Genomic DNA, 24,082 nt, shown 5'->3' with positions numbered 1-24,082 from the left:
GGGCAAATATGTTGATTGGTGCTTATTGCTATGTAAAGAATATACTTTTCAGTAAACACGATGCGGGCATACTGCCCTACCTCAGGCCTGATAGTACAGGTTAGAATATTTCTAGGCCTATTCTGCAAATTCTGAGCAGTTAGTTTTGCTGTTGTGAGGACACAGTGGTGCTTATATTACCATTGTTGAATACCTGGACTATTGTTATGTTTGGTCTTGTATTCCTTGAGCTCATCCCAGCATACTTTGCCATTACTGGAAAAATGTATCTAGCTTCCTGCCTCATTTCTTGGACAACAAAAAGCTGAAAATCACACTCTGGGTTTATTTCCCCATTCTTGATAACTGCCTCCACATCATTAAGCTTAGCAGTAACACAGTCAGAAGGAAGCCCTTAGAGAGACAGTCTGTGCACACAGAGTGAAGCAGCGGGGGAAGCTGCCAAGGATTTGCTTCTTGGGTGAGCAGGGAACAAGGGAGCTCTGGAATGTGCTCACAGAACTTGTGCTGAGGTGCTTTCCAAAGAAAGTGGGTCAGCCATGCCACCCTCACAAAGACTGGTACAATCTCCCACAGGGAGAAGATTGTTTTACACAGGCGCTCCACCCATACTGGCAGAGAAACAGGGCTTATTGGCACAGGGAAGGACTAGATGGTGGTCAGCTCTCCTTGGAGCAAGTCTGACTGAAAAGGCTGGAAGCACTTGTGGAGGTATGTGAGGCAAAGAGTGATGTTAGAATACTATTTTTTGTTGTTGTTTTTGTTATAGAATTGAATTTAATAACTACGATATTGGGTACAGCAAAGGACTTTAAAATTACCTGGGTAGCTCTTTTGGCAGCCTTGGTCTTGCTTTACCACAAGAAACCCTCTAGATCTTTCAATCATTGTCACATCTTGGAGTTCCCTTTCAGTTTTTCTGCAAATCTCCCTTTTAGTACTGAGTTTGAACTGTTGATGGCTTGTGACTCTGAAGAAAGCAGGAGGAGGAGTACCTTGCTATTTGGGGTATCATTTAGTCCCATTCAGTTCCTCTATTTGTATGTGTGGAAGCTGGTTTTTGCTCGTTCATGTTTCACCACACTGCTGTTTGAGTTGGCAGCATTATACTTTTTATTAGAACATACATAGGTCCAGAAACTGATGAAACAGAAATAGAAGGTTCACTGTAGTCTACTCTTTTCAGGGAAAATAAACATCAGAGGATGCTTTAAAAAAATCCCATGATACATCTTCCTGATTAGCAACTAAAATCTAAATGACTCATTCTTACAGGCAAGCCTAACCAGAAAGATTGTGCTAAGCTTTGCATAAAGGAACGTATTTATCTCTCTATTTTTATTGTTTTCACGAGTTCTCACTACTTCAGAAGCATGTCATGGATTATATATTTTGCTTTAAAACTATGTGTTTCTGTAAGGCTCATCAATTAGGGAATGAAATCCTCAGGATTTTAGAAAGCAGTTTACTGCAAGCAGGTTTCCCTTTCCTTTTCCTACCTTTAAAGTAATGGAAAAGAGTGGGGATTTTTTTCCTTAAAAGAAGAATAGTTTTAAACACTAAAAAGGCTACATTCAAGGTTTTGTAGGAATTAAAACTAGGAATATGAGACAAATATTATCAATTATATCAGTACTAACTGTGGCAGAACGTGCTGTGTATTAGTGTTCTTGGTGAGACACACAATGCCTGTCTGTTAGCAGATGCTTTGGATATTTTCCTTCACTAGGCTACCCAAAAGCAAGCTGTATTTTTGAGTGCCCACCACTGGAGATGGGCTAAATTTGTAGTACTCATTACCTGTAAAGAGTACCAAAATAGCCACATGAAACCTGACCCACACAGAACCTCAAAACACCAGGGCTGAATGTTTGCTGCTCAGAGCTGAAATGTGCTCTCTCTTCCCCACCTCCTGCCCTAGCTCTCCCCAACTCTTGGAGGATAAATAGGACCATTCATACAACAGAGACAGAGAAATAATTTTGAAAGTTATAAAAAACTCCCAGTAAGGATTGATACCTCCTACAGTGCTAGCCACGATACTAATGATGAAAAAGCTACATCCTGCATGTGCAAGCTGGCATCCTTTTTACTGTATATTACTTTTTATCCTTCCATGAGGCTTAAAGTCAGTGGTAAAACTCCCATTGGACCTAGCTGCCATTAGATGTCTCCAATCTTTAGAGCTTAAACATACATAGGCTTCTTTCAAACATAGCACTATATATTCCGTCAGTACACTGCACTTTAATTGCCCCTTTCCCTTCCTCTTTGTGTATTATCTAATGTATTACTCTAAAAGCTCTTTGGATCATGGGATAGTATCTGCCTGCATGTTTATGCAGGCAGAGCTAGGCTTAACATGAACAACATTAAAAATTTTAGTGACCCTGTCCTGCAGAACTGTCTAGTCTGAGATTATATCAACCAAAGCCCATTATTCAACTCACATGTGGGTTTGTTGGGGCTGGTATAACATTTTGGCCATAAGCGAACAGCAAAGTGTTCTGCTCACAAGACCTGCTCTCTTCCTACTGAGATGCTTTAAAACTTAAAATATCTTTCTATTTTCCCTTCTCCTTTCCCCATTCTTTCCTTCCTTTCCTCACTGGAAGCCATGCAAGAAAACAGTGCTGATGATAGGGCAAGGAAGCATGGTAATTATGGTCCTATTGATGTTTACCAATTTTTCTGGATATCTTCAGCTTTTACAAAACTGGGTTCTAGATGATCTGTAGCAAAAACCACAAGATTGGAGGTATTGTGTCAGAGTTATTGGCAAGAATAATTGCTCTGATTCAGAAAATATTTTGGGTGGCAAATAATATTAGTACCCTCCTCAGAAGATTCTATGATTGTAACCACACATGGTAATGGGTGGGAGATGTAAGAAAATGTATGTTGTCTCATTGAGTGAGCGCTAAAGGAATCAAGTGAAGTCCTCATTAACAAGGAGGGGAGAAGGGAAGGGTAATGCTTCCTTCCTGTCACACCCTCAGCAGAGAACTAGTGTAGATGTTATGTAGCACCTACAGGTTTGGTTTTAATGACTGCATTTCACCAGGAGTGAGTGTTTTTCTTTGTTGACTGATTCCCATTCAGATTTGCATTCAGATTTGCACTGGTACCTAATAAGTGGATTCGTATCGCATAGGTCAGGGTTAGATACAAAGCCTTGCAAAAACAACCCACTCAGAAAACAACAAAATGGAAAGAAAAGGAGAGAAAGTATTTGTTAATTCTGAGCTGTTGGTAACCCAAGGAAATCTGTTAGAGGATGTAGGCCTAGAAAGAACTAGTAGGATGCAACTGATACACAGAGTAACTTTCATCAGTTCTAAGCAAACAACATCAGACTAAAATCCTCATTTTCCTCTGCAGGCATGAAATACATAAAATCTCTGAATCAATTTAAGATGTAAAACGGCCTCACTTTATTAGAAAAGCCCGAGGACATTTTGACTGAACTTCATTCTTTGTCAACAGCATAAACTGCCTCATAATTAGTTAAGTATTGGAACATCTCTCTTTTCAAAATAGCTATATAAAATTTAATTGTAATGAAACTACAAGGAAAGTTGCATTATTGTCCAAGAAAATAACGATTTAGATTTCTTATTATACCATCAGTCATGTTTTTAGTAGGAATATACTGGTAATGGCTTAGCAAATGACAGTCAAATACATTTCTTGCTAGCTTCACAAAACAAGTAATGTATTTTCCAAAGAATGGCAAAGTTACATTATTGTACAGTTTAATGGCATCTCACACTATCAGCAGTCCAGAACTGAATTATAGAGATCTGTAATTCCCATCATGCTAATAGTCAAATACAATCCTAACATCAATTATTTTGTTTGTTGAAAACAAAAAAGTAATCCTTTGTTAAAGCTGAAGTCTTTCAAGGTTGAACAGTAAAGAATTAAGAAACATGCAACCATATTTTAATTGCTCTAGAAGTTTCTCCTTCATTTATGCTTTGCAAAATAGAAGTAATTCCACAGAAGTTAGCAGAGATTTACCTAATTCAAATTTGTGCAAAGTCATTATGCAAGTCATATGTTACAGAGTTTATTATTATCTGTTTCTTTAAATAAATTTGTGATGTGGGTTAATTGGGCTCCATGTAGCATCCCAGATTAATAATTTTGGAGTGTGGAGACTCATTCAAGAGTGACAAACACAAACCAAAGTTTTTATGCAATGTTCTCATTTAAATTTATGGTTAAATAATAACTTCAGTAAGATAATGGGGTAAAATAGTAGATTTTGGTAAGATAGTAGATTTTGTCATGCTTTAGTAAGAGATTGGGGGTTGCAATTGTTTTTGATCTTCTCCTGAAAAAGAAGCAAAATGCAATCAGAATGTTCAGATAAATATTTTTCTATGTATATTCTTCCCTGAGTTTTCTCTAATTATAATTCTCTACATGGAATTTCAGCTATGTTTTATATGATGCAGGATGTGAAATTTAGGACATCAGCTACGAATAAGCAATGAACACTGCTCTTGAATAATTATTTTGTTAAAACTGTATTGGAAGGTTGCTATAATTATCTAGTCATGAATGACACCTTTTAAAGGAAACATTGTGCTGAGGGGTGGACATGTAGTGCAACTCTGGAATGTATCTTCTATCTTCTGCCATTCTACAGATCAGGAATGCGAAATACGGCTTGGAGTTTCTTCTGAATGACATAAATCCCATTTTGATTACATTCTCCCTCAACGTGCATCATCTGTATTAATGAAGTATGGTAACTGATTTCCAAAAATGTATGTACAAAGCAAGTTTTTAGAAAGATCCTAATCCAAAACTTGCCATGTCATTGGGGCCCTCCTTTTGACTCCTGTCAAGAAGTCCATACAGGATGGATTACATGCACTACCAGATAATTGCAACTATGAGAGTGGCAAAGAACTGAATATCTTAAGGCATAGCAAGTAAAAACTGAAATGATGCATACTTTTTAACAAAAAGGAAATAGAGACGTTTCAACACTTGAAAGAAAACATATCATCATTCTAATGTTATGATCACATTTCTGTCCACCGTCACTAGTAAAAAACTGTAATTGCTCTATTGAAAACATGCTGTCAGTAGAATTAGAACTATACAGCTATCATTGAACTGGAAACAGGAATAATGCACCTTTATTGCTATTTTCCTGTGTTATTCTTTAAACTATCCTATACAATTCTCTGGAAGAGATATTTTAAGCATCCATCTCACTTTTGTACCTCAGAAAACATGGTATTTTATTCTTAAAGTTATGGAACTTTTCAGATTATGTTTTGGCATCACCTTAAGAGCCATTGAAAACTGCAGAAGAACATATGCCTAAAAGCTTGGAACTTACTCACTTTGAAAATTCACAAAGGCAATAATGTCCAATTTAAAAAAAGAAGAAGAAGTGTGGGCAAAGGGAAGCAACTGGAACTCTGTTTGACCTCTGAAACAAGTGGAGTTGTTGACTCAAATCCTTTGAAGTATGAAATTCAGCAAAAAATACCAGGCAATAGGTTTCACTTGAGTGAGGACTACAGGAATTTGGGTAGCCTATTATTCATTCCCTTTCTCTCCTTTTCTTCACTGCTGTATAGTAGCCTCCCATTCCAGGAGGGGAAGCTAAAACCTACTTTTCTAGAACTATGACGGGACCTAGGTCTTACAAAGCCTCTTCAGAAACCTTTCTCAAAGATCCACTGAAATGAGAAATGAAATAAGCTTCTCTAGATTCACTCTTCTCCAAACTTGTATGAGAAAATAGAGTAAATGCCTTGGGAAGTATTACTTTATGGTGTATCCCATTAATTATGGAATTCCCTATGGGGAGCACTCTGTGGGCAGCCCAAGTTGTAGAAGAATTTAGACTCCTTTTCCTCTAACAAGTTCACAGCTGGGCTTTTAGAGGATTCTGTAATAACAGTGAAGCAAAGCTGCACCAAGTTCTGGTACCTGGGAGACAGGAGTGTTGATTGACATAGATGGGATAAGAACACTCCCTTAAATACATTTTTAAATGTTATAGGCTCCCTTCCACCTTCGTCCCCTCCTCTACTTAATTCAGTTTATCAAAGTCATAAGCCTAAATTTAAGAAACCACAGATTTCACTGTGTAGCTTAATAAATAGCTTAATTGAGCAAAACCCTTACTTTTGTACTCACAGTGCCATGAATGCACTGCTGATGAGCTACCTGTCTCTGCATGGAGTAGGGAGATGAAAATGCAACTTTACTAACAGAGATGGTAAATCTGTAACTTAGCTTTGTAGATTCACCTGTTTTTACTGTTAGGATTAAAAAGTGAAATTGGTGAACTTCTTTAGCTAAACTTCCAAGAGAAAAAACTACCAAGATTTCAGAGAATATTGTGGTAAAAAGGAATGTCTAACAGGAAAGCAATTCATGAGAGTAGTTGTACAGTAGAGGACACTGCATGGACCTTTTCCCTCTGTGCTCTGGGCCTCTATGGGCCCATTATTGGAATAGTATGGATGCCTGATCCAAAACTTACTTTGATGTGGCCAGTCAAAATACTCCATTCTGCTTCCTAGCTGAAAGATAGGCACATCGCATAAATGTTGATTCACGTGCTCGTTAAGTTCCTGCTATTATAATTGCCATGCTTTGACAGTTTTTTATATTAAAGACTGAGCAAACCTTTTAATCTGAATTTGCAAGTAATATTTCCAGATAAATATTGAAGCAAACTCCACCTAGACCAGGCCTGCCCTTCTGTCCAAAGAATATGTGGGGACATACTGTGGGCGTCACTCTTCGTTCATCTGTGAACTCTCCAAATTATATTTCTAAATAATTTTTTCATTATTTAAATGCAGACCTAAAAATACAGCAACACTAAAAGATTTCAACAAAAGTTTATTTGTACAGCTTACTAGCCCACTATACCTTTGTAAAGGCTATATATATGTTTGTAAACCATAAATGTTAGAAAAGAATGTATATTACTGGGTGTCTGAACAAGATTCAGAATGAAAATAGGTTAATATAAGGTCTTTGTCCTCTGTCTTTAGCTATGTCTTTTTGATTTTCCTCTTTATAAGATAACACACATTTGTCAGCGCACATGCACACACATGCATAAACACACACGATGGGAGTGGATACTAAATAAACAGCCCTATAGAGAGGAGTACAATATTTCACTGACTGTAGAATGAAGCCCAATTTTATTGGCAGACTTCAATGATGTTAGACAATAAAACATTTGTAAGTTTTGCTGCAGACAGTCTGGCTGGCAGTTTCAGCAGCTCTAATTTATTGTGAATAAATAATTTCCTGGAATCTCTGTGGAGTTATTTTAATGCTCTGAAAAAAAAAAAAAAAAAAATAAATCTGGCATGCCATTAAATTTGTTTTCCGTTGTTTTGAACCAAAAATACTTAAAATGAAAGAAGTAAAAAACACCACCCTAATTTCAAAGATAGTATTTTTGTAAATGTCAAATCTCCCGGTTTCACACTGGTTTTACACATGGATAATTTGTGTTTACTCCATCTTTATATTTAAAGGCATGCCAAATACCATCTGTTTGCAGTTGCTTTTTTTGTGTGCTATTCCTCAGTTCCATGAAGAGAAACTGTCCAGGTTAAAGAACTTCCATATTTCTGCAGAGTATATTTAGACTCTGTTTGTGTTTCTATCCTACCATAAATTGATTATTACATGTAGCACGACGGTGATCAGACCATTTTCAAAGGCAGTGCATTTTTGAATCAGAAACAGAAATTCAAAAAGGCAGTGTAAAACCCAACTTCAGAATATGTTAGAAGCCAACTGTAAAAATATAGACGGAGTCAATTAGTTGATTCAGTTTTGCTGCCATCAGCAAAAAAAAAGAAGCTTTAGTTTCCACAGTTGCTGAGTACATTTTTTCCATGAGGCACCTCACAGTTCCTGCCAGTGGACTAATATATAAGTACCTATTGCACTTTTATTCAATTCTTATTACCTTGAGGCATCCAAAAGATTACGAATAAGAAATTGAACCAATAAAAGGGATAAACTTTTATCACCAATAGTATCACTTGGATTTCTAACATCAATCCAAGAGACTGTACCACTTTTAGTTTTGTTGATGCTCCCCATAAATAATCTCCATACAATCCACAGAAATATAATAAAGCTAAAATCTGTACTGGTAACAGGGAATTATAATGGAAAACACTGGGTGATTTTACTTGTAGATCTCACTGCCTGTATTGTCCAAAATGTTTTCTACAGACAAGTATCACTGTGAGGAAACAACCTGTAAATCTGCAAAGTAAATTTGAGAAGCAGAAAAAGGCTACATACCCTTTTTGTGTGACTGGATAGCATCAAAAAGCCAAATGCCTATTTAAACACTAGTTCAAAGAAAAGAGGACCCTCTTTCTGCAGAGAAGTCGCATGGCCCTCTGTTCCTGGATAGTCGCTATTTCCTATTTGTTGCCTGTCTTTATGGGGAACTTTCTTGTTCAAGTGCAAAACCAGCATTACTATCATCAGTGCTCAGCCAGGGTGAAAGCCCTTGACACATTTGGTTGAAAATGGGCAATAAACAGAAACAGGCTTTTGCCTGTGCCCGAGCAGAGAGAAATATACCTGCCATTAGCTACTGCCACATCTATTTCTTTCAGCTGACACTAAGAGTGCAAAAACTATTACCAATAGCAAAAGGTCCTTCCCTCTGGCATCAGTCTCAGCCCCACCAATGGTAGTACTCATAGTCCCCTGAACAACTTGGCTACAAGCAAGTCAAGCCAAGTACAAGCCACAAATTTCTGCTTCCTTTTGTCTACCTGTGCTCAAGTTGTTGAATAATGTGTGAATTCAGCAAGACAAAGACGATGAAATTTTCTTATATAAATATTTCATCCAAGTCTATCTCAGTCATGATGGTTTTTGGTTGCTCAAGCCTACACACTATCTTTCCTCTGCTTCCCTTGTTGCTGAAATGAGATAATACTTTCTCTCTTGATATCTGCTTAGCGGTTTAGTATCTAGAAATGCAGAGTATACTCTAGCCTTCGACATAGGGTACCATTTCCTAATTTACGGGGGCTTTGAGACTCTGTATGTATTGCAAAATCCGTATAGGCTACATGATTCCTTATTTCAGTGTGTAAGTCAGGAATAACACACTTCAACATGGAATACACACTGACATTTACAACTGCCACTATTTGTTGTTTTCTAATAGTGTGTTCTTCCATTGATTTCAGCACAGCTTGAAGAATGGTGTAGTGGTGTAAAGTAGCATTCAATAATTTTCACTCTTAAGAACAGACAGTTTTCTGGACACATTGAAGTAAATCTTTGTTATAAGTGGCATCTAATTTTAATTAAAAACACGTATCACTGCAAGTAGTTGTAATCCAAATATTCCTGACAGTGACCAACACCCTTTACAGATAAACATGGATTCCAGTTAATTTTTTGATACGTAAAGAGTTTGTGAATCTAATCCATCACAGACAGTTAATTTTCCTTGATTAATCTAAAATTTGGTGCTAGCTAACTTTGTCAGTTTTTATGTTTTGTGTCATGCAAAAACCTGGATGTAATACAAGTTGTACGAATAGGTCAACAGGACCAGTTAAATTTTGTGCTGATAAATTCAGAGGTCAGTCTTATAATACAGTACTTTGGCACTGTGCTGTTTCCAGTTTTAGATATTTACAGTCAATGACCATAAGTGGATATTAACTACATATTAAATGTTATTTGCATAATAAGCTTGCAGGATACTTTATTTCTATTAGGTTAGAATTTATAATTTACTGTACTTAAGTCTGAACAAATCTCATAGCTACTCAGATGAGTTCCTGACACACAGTCTTAAAGTTGAATTTCCTCTCCCATCCTTGAAATGATCACCTCAAAAAACAGCCAAGTAGCTTTTTTCTGTTGCAGCAGCATTCAGAGTCAGTCAGAAGATGTTCATAAAAGAAACTTGGTACTCAGAATTTACCCTCGTGTTTGACCTGTGCTATTAACATCTCCCTTGGCTTCACACTACTTATTTTTCTGACTTTCTCACCCCACATTCATGTATCTAAGAATGCATGGTCTTTTTAGCACTCCTGTAAAACTGTAGTAAATCTGCTGGTTCTGAGATGTTTCTATGAAAATATTTTTCTCATAATGTCTTTTGTCTCAGAGATGTTAGTGTGCCTATTTGTTTCAATTTAAGATTTTTAAGTTTAGGCACATTCCTTGGGATTGAGAGTTGTTCAATCATGGAACAATAGTGTAAAGTTTTGGTGCCCTTTCTAACATGCATTATTTTATTGTTTTACAATAAAACAAATTTTTGTTAGGAAGAGAAGAAAAATAAAACAATCTTCATGATAAAGGCCTCCAAAGATGAAGGACTTCAGAGAACTCTGCACAGTCTCTGACTGGGCAATAAATGTACTTTTGAGTGTGAAAAGATGACTGAAAGATCATAGATTAAATGCATATTTTCAATTGCCAGAATCAACATTTTCATCTTCTTTTTTTTCTATTCTGTGAGAAGAGCTTCTATTATAGCTATGCACAAAGGCTTTTACTACAGCCTATTGGTTTGCGTTAAGAAAACAAAAAGTGAAGTACTCTTAGAAAAATTGGACTTGAAAAAAGCAACTCCTCGATTTACTTAGCCTTTAAAGAGTGTCTGATTTATTATTTAGTAAAAAGTTGAAGTTAGTCTGAACTCAGGAATTAGTAAACCCCCTTCCCAGTTCAGAATATATCTTTTTTTTTTTTCCCCTCAGTTCACTGCTGTTTATTTTTTGCTTCTTTATTCTACAAAATATATAATATATAATGAATATATGTATTCTTTATATTATATGTATTCTATAGATTATAAAGTGATTATTTCATAGAGAATATCTGTTTATCCCACATAGTTAGAAGGAAACTGTGTTGTCTAGTAGTATTTTTAACAAATGATTTGAAAGACAACTATGTTCAGGATACATTAATATGAGGAGCTTTAAATGGGCAAGGATGAATGAGAGCCTGGAGATGGATCAAAAGTTAACCTCTGAGATCTCTTGTGATTTGAAGCTATGCTGTAACCTTACAGTGAATAGAACAGCTTGGATGGAGGGTGGAATGAGAAGCAAGAAGATAAGAGGTAGATATGCTTATCCAGGTATTGGAAATATTTGTCAAGGAAAAAAGTACAAAACAGGCTACAGTCCATCGCTTCCAATATTTCTCACAAAGGAAGAAACAATTATTTCATGTAGATGCCTTTTTCATGTACATGTCTTGTCAAGATATGTCTTGCCATAAGCCCTATGACTCTTAATTACTGGACATTTTTCTAAACAGTTGTGTTTTGGTTTGTTGTGGGATTTTTTTCCCTACAAGGCATGGCACACAGCTATCAAGTTGAGCATTACATTAGACTTCCTATGTCAATGGAAAAAAAGAGACTCATCAAAAGGGTATTCAAAATAACTGAATAGATATCTAACAGGCAGTATGAATATCTTTCATAAGTATACAGACTCACATATTCATACTCATAAAACATATTCAATTACTAGTGCAGTAGTGATGGGAATTTCTCAAGGACATTTGTAAATTCAAAAAATTAAAGATATTGATTCTACTTCCTTAAAGCAAACATAACAGACAATCTAATTTCAGAGAAGTGTAATTTATATGTTCTGAGACCTAACAACAGTCATCTATCTATTGTATCCATTATATTCTACTCTTCTGAGGAAAACATACTGTTTCATTACCCAAATATTAAGAAATTTGTGAAGAGAAATTGGTTAGAATGCTGCGATAAAATAGTCTATTAAAAGACTGAGTTTCTTAAAAAAATCTTGATATATATTTCCACATGTAAGTTAATATGTTTGTATATTTAATATTTCTCTTTCCAGTTGGAAGCAATTCTTTTGCATTTACAGCACAGTTCCGAGCACATGGAATTCAATAAAAATATTCTCATCAACTTTAAATAGATTTTGGATTAGGCCTTTAAAAACAAAAAGAATGCTATGTAAGTCTCTAGCAGTGCTGTTTTGCTAAGTATGAAATCTTTTAGAAATTATTTTCAGAGCCATTTTTTTTTTCCTGAATGTGCATAATTTTTATTCGTGTTCCATAAAAAAGTGCAGATATGGCTAAAGCCAAAAATTTGAAAAATTCAAAACTCCATACCTAGATATAATTATCATATCTGCTCAATGACTGGTTTGTAATTTCATTAAATATTAGCAATATATTTAAAACATGTGACTGTTCTTATGGGTTGTTTTTAGACTAATCCTACATAGGTTGATGAATATTTGATAGTAAATCTAAGAATTTTTTCAAATGCACTGCAGTAATCTCTAACAAGTTGTTAGAACTTTATATTCTGGACACCATGTATAAAGTTCTGGCATCTTTCATTTTATTCCAAGCATTCATTTGTAGAATAATACAAAGATATTGGAATCTTGACAGGCTTGAGAAGTGGGCCCCTGCAAACCTCATGAAGTTCAACAAGGCCACGTTCAAGGTCCTGCACATGGGTTGGGGCAATCCCAAGCATAAATACAGGCTGGGTGAGGAGTGGATTGAGAGCAGCCCTGTGGAGAAGGACTTGGGGGTAGTAGTGGATGGAAAACTGACTATGAGCCAGCAATGTGTACTCACAGTCCAGAAAGCCAACTGTGTCCTGGGCTGCATCAAGAGAAGTGTGGCCGGCAGGTCGAGGGAGGGGATTCTCCCCCTCTGCTCCACTCTCCTGAGACCCCACCTGAAGTCCTGTGTCCAGCTCTGGGGCCGCAACATAAGAAGGACATGGACCTGCTCAAGTGGCTCCAGAGGAGGCCATGAAGATGATCAGGGGGCTGGAGCACCTCCCCTGTGAGGACAGGCTGAGAGAGTTGGGGTTGTTCAGCCTGGAGAAGAGAAGGCTCCAGAGAGACCTTAGAACGGCCTTCCAGTGCTTAAAGGGGGCTACAGGAAAGATGGGGAGGGGCTCCTTATCAGGGGGTGTAGGGATAGAACGAGGGGTCATGGTTTTAAACTGAAAGAGGGGAGATTTAGATTAGATCTAAGGAAGAAATTCTTTCCTGTGATGGTGGTGAGACACTGGCACATGTTGCCCAGAGCAGCTGTGGCTGCCCCCTCCCTGGCAATGTTCAAGGCCGGGTTGGACGGGGCTTTGAGCAACCTGGGCTGGTGGAAGGTGTCCCTGCCCATGGCAGATGAGCTTTAAGGTCCATTCTATCAGTCTGTGGTTTGGGCTATGTATGGTAAAGGTACCTGCTGTATTTTTTATAAGACAACAAATGTTCTTTGAGACTCAATATCTCCTTGAGATTGCCTAGAGGAAAAATAATATCCTCTCCTGTTCATGCCTAGTCTTTTGGAAACAGTCAAGTAATTGATATACAGTGAAGTACATTTTATGTTTCATTTTATTTCTGATGGGATAGCACAAAATTTCCTTGATTTCTATAAACAAATGATCTATCATTGCTGTGATATAAACCTAGAAGAATGCATTAATGAGGAGTGGAATGGTGTTTTGTAGCATACATTTTGCAAGAGATTACACTGAAATGACAAAAATACATACACCTAGGCTAGATCTTTAATATTTAAAACCTCTTCTGAAAAAGGTATGTCTGTTTACTAGAAATGTAAAAATATTCAATAGAATTTACCTACTTATGAAGGCTATAGGTTCTTACCAAACCAGGTAATGCTATCTGTTAATGTATCAGTTCTGATACTGCGTTAAACACTTTTACCAGAAGTGTACAAAAAGATAGATAATGACTACTTGATTTCAGTGTGCAGAAAGAAAGATTTTGGTTAGATATTGGGGAAAAGCATTCAGATCATAAGAACCTGGAGAAATAACAGATTTCCACCATAAGGAATCAGTTAGATGGGCATTCTTCAGCAATGAAATAAATATATATTCAATCTCTTTTGGATTCTTCCAGCCATATGGTAAACTTCCACATTGAGACTCGAGGGAAAGCAAATACTGAGAATAATGAAAACGCCAGTCATTAGCACAGAATGATCTTCCCTTAGTCTTCAACAGTTAGGGACTGTTATGATTGCTTTGAGTACAAGTGTAGTGAAGACAGGGTTGAGTGTCTTTGCATTAGAATCAGGGGAAGACCAACAGGGCAGATGTTGTAGTAGGAGTCTACTATAGGCCACCCAACCAGGACAGAGAGGTGGATGAAATATTCTATAGGCATTTAGGAGAAATCTCACAATTACTTGCCCTTGTTCTTGTGGGAGACTTTAACTTCCCAGACATCTGCTGGAAATACAACACAGCAGAGCGGGACCAGTCCCAGAGATTCCTGGAATGTGTTGGAGATACCTTCCTGATGCAGCTGGTGAGAGAACCAACCAGAGAAAGTGCCCTGCTGGGTCTCCTCTTTGTGAATAGAGAAGAACTGGTTGGTGATATGGCAGTTGGAGGCTGACTAGGGCACAGTGATCATGAAATAATAGTGTTCTCCATTTTTAGAGAGGCCAGGAGAGGGGGAAGCAGGACTGACATCCTGGACTTCCAAAGAGATGACTTTGTCTTCTTTAGGCACCTGCTTGAAAGGATCCCTTGGGAGACAATCCTGAAGGGTATAGGGGTCCAGGAAGGCTGGCTGCTCTTTAAGAAGGAATTCTTAATGGCTCAGGAGCAGGCGGTCCCCAGGTGCTGTAAGAGAAGCCAGCGACAGAGAAGACCAACCTGGCTAAACAGGGAGCTTTGGCTCAGGGAGAAAAGGAGAGTCTGCGGCCTTTGGAAGAAGAGGCTAGAGACTCACAGAGTCTCACAAAGAGGCTGTGAGGCTATGTAGGGTGGAAATCAGGAGGTCTAAAGCCCAACTGAAAATTAATTTGACTTCAGGAATCAAGGACAAGAAGAAATGTTTCTATAAGTGTGTCAGTAGCAAAAGAAAGACCAGGGAGAGCCTCCATCCCCTGCTAGATGCAGGAGGAAACATGGTAACAAGTGATGAGGAGAAGGCTGAGGTGCTTAATGCCTTCTTTGCCTCAGTCTTTACTAGCAAGGTTAGTTGTATTGAGTGAATCCAGCCTCCTCAGCCAGAAGACAGAGACGGGGAGAACGACCCCCCTGCAATCCAGGAGACAGTCAGTGACCTGCTGCATTACACAGACACACACAAGTCTACAGGACCATATGGGATACACCTGGGGGTGCTGAAGGAGCTGGCTGGGGTGCTTGCCAAAGCTGCATTCCATCATTTACCAGCAGTCCTGGCTGACCAGGGAGGTCCTGACAGATTGGAAATTGGCCAATGTGACGCCCATCTATAAGAAGGGTCGGAAGGATGATCTGGGAAATTACAGGCCTGTCAGCTTGACTTCAGTGCCTGGGAAGGTGATGGATCAGCTCATCCTGATACCGTCACACAACACATGCAGGACAACCAGGGGATCAGGCCCAGTCAGCATGGGTTTGTGAAAGACAGGTCCTGCTTGACAAACCTGATCTCCTTCTATGACAGGGCGACCTGCTCTTTGGATGAGGGAAAGGCTGTGGATGTAGTTTACCTTGACTTTAGCAAGGCCTTTGACACCATTTCCCACAGCATTCTCCTGGTGAAACTGGCTGCTTGAGCCTTGGACAATTGCATGCTTTGCTGGGTAAAAAACTGTCTGGATGGCCAGGCCCAGAGAGTTGTGGTGAACGGAGTTAAATCCAGCTGGCAGCTGGTCACGACTGGTGTCCCCCAGGGCTCAGTTTTAGGGCCACTCCTGTTTAACATCTCTTGTTGATGATCTAGACGAGGGGATCGAGTGCACCCTCAGTCAGTTTGCAGATGACACCAAGTTGGGTGGGAGTGTTGATCTGCTCGAGGGCAGGGAGGCTCTGCAGAGAGACCTGGACAGGCTGGAGCCACGGGCTGAGGCCAACTGGAGGAGTTTCAATAAGGCCAAATGCCGGGGGCTGCCCTTGGGCCACAACAACCCCCAGCAGCGCTACAGGCTTGGGGAGGAGTGGCTGGAGAGCTGCCAGTCAGAGAGGGACCTGGGGGGGTTGATTGACAGCCAGCTGAACAGGAGCCAGCAGTGTGCCCAGGTGGCCAAGAAGGCCAATGGCATCCTGGCTTGTGTCAGCAATAGCGTGGCCAGCAGGGACAGGGAAGGGATCTTACCCCTGTGCTTGGCACTGGTGAGGCCGCACCTTGATTCCTGTGTTCGGTTTTGGGCCCCTCACTACAAAAAGGACATTGGATGACTCGAGTGTGTCCAGAGAAGGGCAACGAAGCTGGTCAAGGGTCTGGAGCACAGGTCATACGAGGAGCGGCTGAGGGAACTGGGGGGGTTTAGTTTGGAGAAGAGGAGGCTGAGGGGAGACCTCATTGCCCTCTACAGCTCCCTGAAAGGAGGTTGCAGAGAGCTGGGGATGAGCCTCTTTAACCAAGTAACAAGCAATAGGACAAGAGATAATGGCCTCAAGTTGCACCAGGGAAGGTTTAGACTGGATATCAGTAAGTATTTCTTTCCAGAACATGTTGTTAGGCTTTGGAATGGGCTGCCCAGGGCAATGGCAGAGTCCCCATCTCTGGAGGTGTTTAAGAGTCGTGTCAACATAGCGCTGAGGGATATGGTGTAGCTGGGAACTGTCAGTGTTAGGTTAATGGCTAGACTAGATGATCTTCAAGGTCCTTTTCAACCTAGCTGATTCGGTGATTCAGTGATTCATATAGGTGCTTCTAGAATTTCTAAAAAATAAAATGTTTTTCTTACAGGAATTAATTCAGGGATCTCTTTTGGCCTTTTTATATGGCAAGACATACTAGATAAATGAAAGACTCCCTTGTGGCTTTATAGGTAACATCCTCTCAAGTGGCAAAAATGCTTCAGGCAGAAATGAGACTATCAAAAGTGTTTCTCAGTTATTTAAATGAGGAAATTGATGTACCTATAAACTGCGGTTAGGAATCTTCAGCAGATCTCTGAACTAAACGCCTACTTCCTAATTTTAACTAATGCCTTAACTGGAGATTTTCTGTCCTCTGTCCAAAATGCATAATAAACAAACCCAAAGGGAAAATAAGCTATCTAATATGTCTTTGCAAGTGTAAGATGTATAAATTAGCTAGCAGATCGCAGTAGACACTTCTTTTGCTTTTTATAGTTCCTGAAATACATTGGTTTGGACCTGCAAAATGGAGATGGTGTCCAGTTTGCTTAGCAGCACTGATACTTGTCGCTCAGGAACATTAACTGGGATCATGGTAAGATCTGGCCCCAACTGGATTTTATTGCAGTGACGTACAGAGCTGACGGAGATGTTTCTGAAACTGGAAATTACAACCCACAGGAATTAGAGGATTAAAAAACCCTGGTGAGATGTAACATTTCTTAAGAACAATGGATTACAACACTTTTATTCTGTACTCCTTTGGATAATTAATTTAATAAGTCATCTTGTTTGTCATTCATGCATATAATAAATTAATATGCATGTTGTTTCCTTATTCATTAGGTCTTTAAATTCAGCAGATGAAAATCTCTTTCCTCCAGAAAATACACTCCGTTATAGATGACTGCCAATGAAAAGTAAACAGCCAGCTCCAATGAAGAAATGTGCTGAAAGCAAATACCTTTTGAACTCTGAATCTTTATTTCCACTCTTTATGGAAATAAACACATTTATGGTTTGTTTATTACTTGCAGAAAGAAAGCTTGTTCGTCCTCCTCCCCTCCACCCCTTTCATTTGCTGGTCTAGCTACCGAGCAGACCCTAATCACAAGATGTCTGTGTATATCAAGCAGATGTTCACTGGCAACAGAAAATCAGTGTCTGGCATGCAGTTATATTGTGTTTTTAGCCTGCACTGAGCACAGTTGAAAGCAATGTTTTGTGTCACTATATCTGTATTTCATAATAAAGAACAAGTGCCCACTTCAAGTTATGGATCACCTCTATTGTCATTCCATAGCAATGTGTTTTACAGATGTCTGCAAATGAGTTTTAGGCTGAACTGCCTTTGCTTCTGGACCATATGGAAGTATGATATGCTATCTGTCTGGTATTTAGATATTAAATTTGTTTGAAGAGCAGTTAGAATCGCCTTGAATTCATTTAAAAACTCCTGTATAAAACAGGAACTCTGGCAGTTGATGTCTGACCGATAGGTCTGACAGGTTTTCAGCACATTACCTTTAGCTGGTGGTGATGTAGTAACAGCACTTTATTTCCTGTGAAGCCAACAACTAACTTTTAACTCCATGTGAAAACCCTTAGATGGGGTTTATCAGCTCCTCCACGGCACTTCATGGCACTCTGCTGCTCTTGGGATCATGGTCTCTATCTGTTATTATTGAGATGAACAGTAATGAAATGGCAGCAGCACCAGGAGCCACCCTTTCAGACTACATCTGACACAAGCGCTGAGCGTTACATTATCTGCTTCAGTGAAGCAGAAAGAGGAGGCCATCAGGGAGCTGGCTGTGCTCCCTACTTTTCTGTTCTCAGTTTTGGACATGTTAGTGCAACCTGTAGACTACTCTAACCTCTGCCAGCTGGCAAGAGTTCCCAGAAGACAGTCTGTCAGTGAGAGTAGCTACAAAACAGCCTGGTATCTTCACTTTTCTCTCTGCTGTGATGTGCCTGCACTGCCTATGATGGGAGGGCTAGGAGCAGGAGGCACTTTCATAGTGTGAAGGAGTCTCCCAATACCGAGCTAATCATCAGCATGGGGAAATGGGACCTGCATCACCTCCCTGTTCACCATTCCAAATGGTATCAAAGCTGAGATACACATACCAAGTTTCATTCTGTCTTTCTGGACAAACTTTAAAACAAAATTTAAATCCAAGCACTGTTTTTGAAGTTCTATACTATGTTTGTTGCAAACAACAACAGTCTGTTCTACCACACTAATTCTCAGGAGCTACCTACCCTTCCAAACCACAGACATCGCCTCCATTTTATCTTGTACATTAGAACAGAATACTTTGTCGACCACTGTGCTGGCTAGGCCCTACCAGGACCGGAGACCACGTTGCTGTTGCCCCTACCCCACCCCCCCCCCCAGCCAGTCGGGCTGGAAGTGAGGCACAAACCCCGGGTTAAAATAAGAAGAAATTTAATACAACAGTGTAATAAGCAATCTGAACAACAGTAGCAATGATAACAACAATAAACAGCAATAACAGTGAGCAAGACAAAAGATATACAGAGAAATACCACAATGGTTACAGTCAGCCCGCCGTGTGCTCCCCATCACCAAAGCCACCAAGGAAAAAGTTCCCACGCTCCCGAGCCCGGACCTGACATCAGCATGGTATGAATAACCCACCTGGAGATTGCTTCCCCCTTCTCTGCTGGGGAAACTTAACCCTATCCTAGCTGAACCAGGACAACCACAAAAAAAACCAAAAACCCAAACTGAGAAAAGGATCAGCAGATAAGTGGAAAAGCAACATATGGAAATAAAATTCTGTGAAATTTGCATTAACAAATAACATGTTGAATTCATATTTTAAAACCCATGTTGCTGGGCTGTCTACCCAACTGCAGACACTGCAAAATTCACTTATACTAGAGATGCTTAAGAAAGATGTCTAGCAGAGTTATGCACAAGTGCACGTAGGATCTTCAACTGAAATGACCTAATTGAAATTGCCAATTTACACATGTAATCTTAATCAGAAGTTCTGTATGTGCGTGGATAACAAGGTATGGATGCTTGGTCTATGAATATGTTCTTCTTCCTACCACAGAATGACACATAAAATACATTTCAGACATACCTTGGCAACTGGAAATAGAAATGCTATATGCCAAATATCTAAGTAACTGCCAGGCTAGTTCCTTATTGAGCACTGGTCTTCCCTGTTGCAAACACTTCTGAAACTGAGACAATTATACTGACTGTCCAGAACCTGGGCTTCAAGCTTAGCTCTGCCAGGCTCTTAATCAGCATAGCTAAGTGGTAGCACAGACAACAGTGGTTCAGGGCTGCTGTACCCTGGATCAACTTGAACTCTTTCAGTAATGCAATATATATTCTGGCCTGAATCTTTTCTCTCCCTTCAGTCTAAGTTCCCAAATGCCTTTTGCTGTGGGTAAGCAATGAGAATAACGGCTGACATAAACTACTTCATGCTGTCTACAATTTACCCTAGGGAATCCTCATTTTCCCTGTTAGGAATAAGTTAGGCTGAACATATTAATGAAAAAGGATTCCTCCTTGAGCCAAGGGACTTGCTTTAGTATAACCACTGTATTCTACTTATTGAGGCAGTATGGTAGACACTGGATCTGTTTACTCACATCAAGTATCAAGGGATAATATTTTTTGTGCAAATGTTGTAAAATAGTAGCAATGTTGTATATTGATGAGTCAGAACAATAGCTTCCTATTCTTCTTAATGGAGATTTTAGAAGACTGGTGGGAAATGACCATCGTGGCCTAGATCTTATTTCACTTAGTCACCCTACAGAAGGATAAACTGTCATCTACTTTATATTGTGATGTTTCAGCCCTCAAGTTATACCAACATCTGGATTCATCCCTCAGACTCTCTTGTCTTGATAATGACAACTCCTTCTATTCCTTTTTCGTTTGGACAAATCAGGAAAAAAGTTGTCAGATGGACTTGGAACAAACACAGCTTTCTTCTTTTAACAACAAAAAGTAAAAGGCGGCCTGTAAAGAAATATGACCTCTAAACAAACCACTTCTTCTGGACAAAGCAGAAGTGCACGAAATAGACATAGCCTTTGGATTCCATTCCTCTCCAGGGCAGAATTAAAATAAAGCTCTTAATAAGGCAAGCAGAAGAGTCTAGAAACAAATATTTCTGTATTCAAGTGGAGTTTAAAGTGTTTCCTCAGTTAAGGGTAGATTTCATCTAATTAGACTCATTTTAACTCAAGACCTCATTTTAACTTTTGCTTCTAATTCTACAACTTCAGATAGGCTTTCTGCAGAGCTAACAGGTACCACTGAGTTGTGGTCCTGCTTTTTAACTCTTGTCTTCACAACAGCATTTCCAGATGTCTTGGCTGAATGTTCTCTAGCATGTCTAGCATGTGAAGAGGATACTGAAGAGCATGTCTTAAGGGTAAACCTTAACCCAGATGATCAACCTTAGGTATTACTGATTCACACAGAATTCCTGGATCAGCTTGAGATGGGTTTCATCAAGTAACAGGCACTTCAACTTAGCTATCATGCTTATTACTGGAAATAATGGAGGCTACACAGAGACACTGTATGAATTAATGACTGAAGCCATGCAGAGATGAGGTGGTAGGTAGGCCTACTGTACGTAGAATATGCCAGTTACCTATTCCAGTAGTTTATAGCAATGGCTCCTTACAGGAAGGGATAGCATAAAACACAGTGTGTATTTTCATAGTAAGTTCTGTGCATAGTACTATAGAGAAATACCAATTATATTTTTAGGTATTAGGAAAGGAACTGAGAATGAAACTTTAGAGGCATTATAATGACAGTGTTTAATCCATGAGGCACACATGTCTTGAATAACATGCATACTCCCGTTTCCTCATCACAGAATAAACATATACAGACAAAGGTATATAAGATAGCAAGGATACTGACACAGGACTGTGTCCATACAGGAATTAATTAGAACTAAACCCTGAAAAGAGGAAAATGCGAAGGATTAAAGTTATAAAATGAATAATGGCATGGAGAAGGTATATAAGAAATTTATATTCTCAGTCTTCTATTACAAGATACAAGGAGCATCAAACAAGGCAATAGTATCAGACCAAATAAAAAAGCAATTCTTCACAAAATCCATAACTAACCAGTTGGAACACAGTGCCTCAGAGTGCTGTGGATTAAAAATACTTTATAGCTCCCTCACATCTCTGTTAAAGAGCGCAAAGAAAATCAAGTAATGTAAAAAAGGTTATTATCATGAAGCTATTTCCTCAGACCAAACTCCACATTATCCTACTGTAGCTACTCCCTACTCCTAGGTACCCCACTGTTTTCACGTTTTGACTACGATATTCTGTTCTTTCCATATGGTGATCTGATTCATATGTGCCACCAGAAGACTTTGGGTAATATGCCTCTTTAGCTCTTCAGCTGTCTGACAAACAGGCAAGTGTTTCCTTTCTGTCCTTCTGTCTACCTGTCCTTCTTCTTAAAAGGATAGAACAGTACAATGGTGAACAAGAAGAAACTAAAGAAAAATGTCCTACTACTCAGTCTTCATTCAAGTCTTTTTCAGTCACATGGAATTTCAGAGAAGTGAGAATTGAATCCCAAAAGGAAATATATTAAGAGAGAGAGCATCTAAAAGTTTCCTGAAGCACTTCATTCCGACTTACTAATGATAAAATAGCAAACTGTAATTGGATAGTGTGAAAAAGCCCACTGTAAAATTAAATAGCTTTCTTTTTTCTTCATATTCCTTTCTGCCTTGGCTGCCCATGCAAATTTGAGTGCTTCAGGTTATTTGTTTTATACCTGGCACATTTTAGGAATACTATAGGCATAAACAGAATTATTGCTGCTATAGTGTAAGACATCCTTGACTTCTCCCCAATGAAACAGCTCTGCGACTGTCACTAGCTCATGGCTGGCCTGTGATGGGATCAGAAGGTTCTCCTTTGATTTAAATGAGGAAGATCTTGGAAAGAAGTGGAAAGTTTACTTTGCCATTTTGCAGTTACACATAGGAAATCTCTGCCAGGCTGTATGTTAGACCACTGACAGGGAGTCTATGCAGCCAAGGAATCACTTCACCTCATCCCATCACTTACCACATACAGTTTCCCACCCTGGCTGATTAATAGTGTGCTGGCACTACAAGGCAGCCTTGTTCTTTTCCAGAGTTGTTACACGTCAGTGGTCCTAAGTTTCGTTCAGATGTGTCATAATTCAAGACATGTTATAAATGCCCCATTTCATTTTGTTTCAGGAGTCCATCCTGGTGCTGTATTATCCAAGATGGACATCGAAGTTAAAAAACAAGTTTCTTTAGCCAGGATTGTTTTGTCCTTTCTGACCTTCTCCATCAACATCCCTGACTTCTTTCAGCACTGATGACTTGTAAACTAAATATAACAGCAAGTACAAGATTAGTCCAGACAAGTCCTTTAGCTGTTCAGTGTCTTTTATTTCACCTTCTCTCTTTCACCTAGTTCATTGTTCAGTTTTATACTCCACTGAGGAAAAAAAAAAAAAAAATCTTCTGACTGTTGCCTCTGTTACTGCTCTTGTCTCTTGTGCAGTTATTAAGTTGTGCATGGATATTCTTTCTATTGTCTTACTTGAAAAATGTTCAAGAAGCCCTCTTTCCCCCCTGATATCCCCCCCCAATCCCAGCTGCGCCTCAGATGAATTAGCTCGGTAGAGCCTAAAGCTCAGAAATGCACACAACTTTCTGCTAGCACTAATACCCCAGTGTAATTTACATCACACAATGATAAGAAAAAGGAACAAGAAATAAAAATCACTGAGTGTAAGAAACAACAGTGAACTTTTATGAAATATCTAGGATTAAAACTATTTATTACGCTGTGGGAAACTGTGTAAATTTGTTACCCCAAGAATTAATAAATAAAATAATTGATAAAGCTCAAGTACAGACAGTACTTTAATATCAAGGGAGCCTCTCATAATTTCAGCATTTCTTTACTGTCTTCTAATTATGCTTTTTGAAAAATGCATACAATAAGATTTTATAATAGTGCTTGCAGTAAAGTTGCTTGGGAGTAAAACATTATTTGTTTGGCTTTTAAACTAAAGATCAACAACATTCTGGGGAAATGCAATATTGATTAATGTTGGGGTTTTTTTCATAAATGAAATCTGAGCTTATAAATACTGCGGCTGAAATACAGCATAAAGAATGTTATCCCACTGATCTGCAGCTCTGATGCTGTTGTCTTGATTAAGATAATTTGCAGCTTCTGTAAATTATCAGCTTCTCCCAGTTAATTTGGAGATGCTGAGAAATAGGTGAGGACAAAAAGCAACACTTCTTTCCATAGAAAATCTGACTTGAATATAAAGCAATAAATAATACAAAGTGCATATATAGTGTATGGACTTGATGCTCCAAAAGACACTGC

At 38.9% G+C, this 24,082-nt stretch overlaps 1 long non-coding RNA gene across 1 annotated transcript; it reads left to right on the top strand.

The window, feature by feature from the left end:
• Positions 1 to 635: 635 nt before the first annotated feature.
• Positions 636 to 18,082, top strand: LOC141961358 (uncharacterized). Its single transcript, XR_012633761.1, has 3 exons — positions 636 to 711; positions 17,147 to 17,246; positions 17,498 to 18,082. It is a non-coding gene; the product is annotated as an uncharacterized LOC141961358 (long non-coding RNA).
• Positions 18,083 to 24,082: the final 6,000 nt, after the last annotated feature.

Source organism: Athene noctua, chromosome 5, assembly GCF_965140245.1.
Source record: "Athene noctua chromosome 5, bAthNoc1.hap1.1, whole genome shotgun sequence".
Lineage (NCBI taxonomy): Eukaryota > Metazoa > Chordata > Aves > Strigiformes > Strigidae > Athene > Athene noctua.
This window is presented reverse-complemented; position numbering and strand designations above follow the sequence as displayed.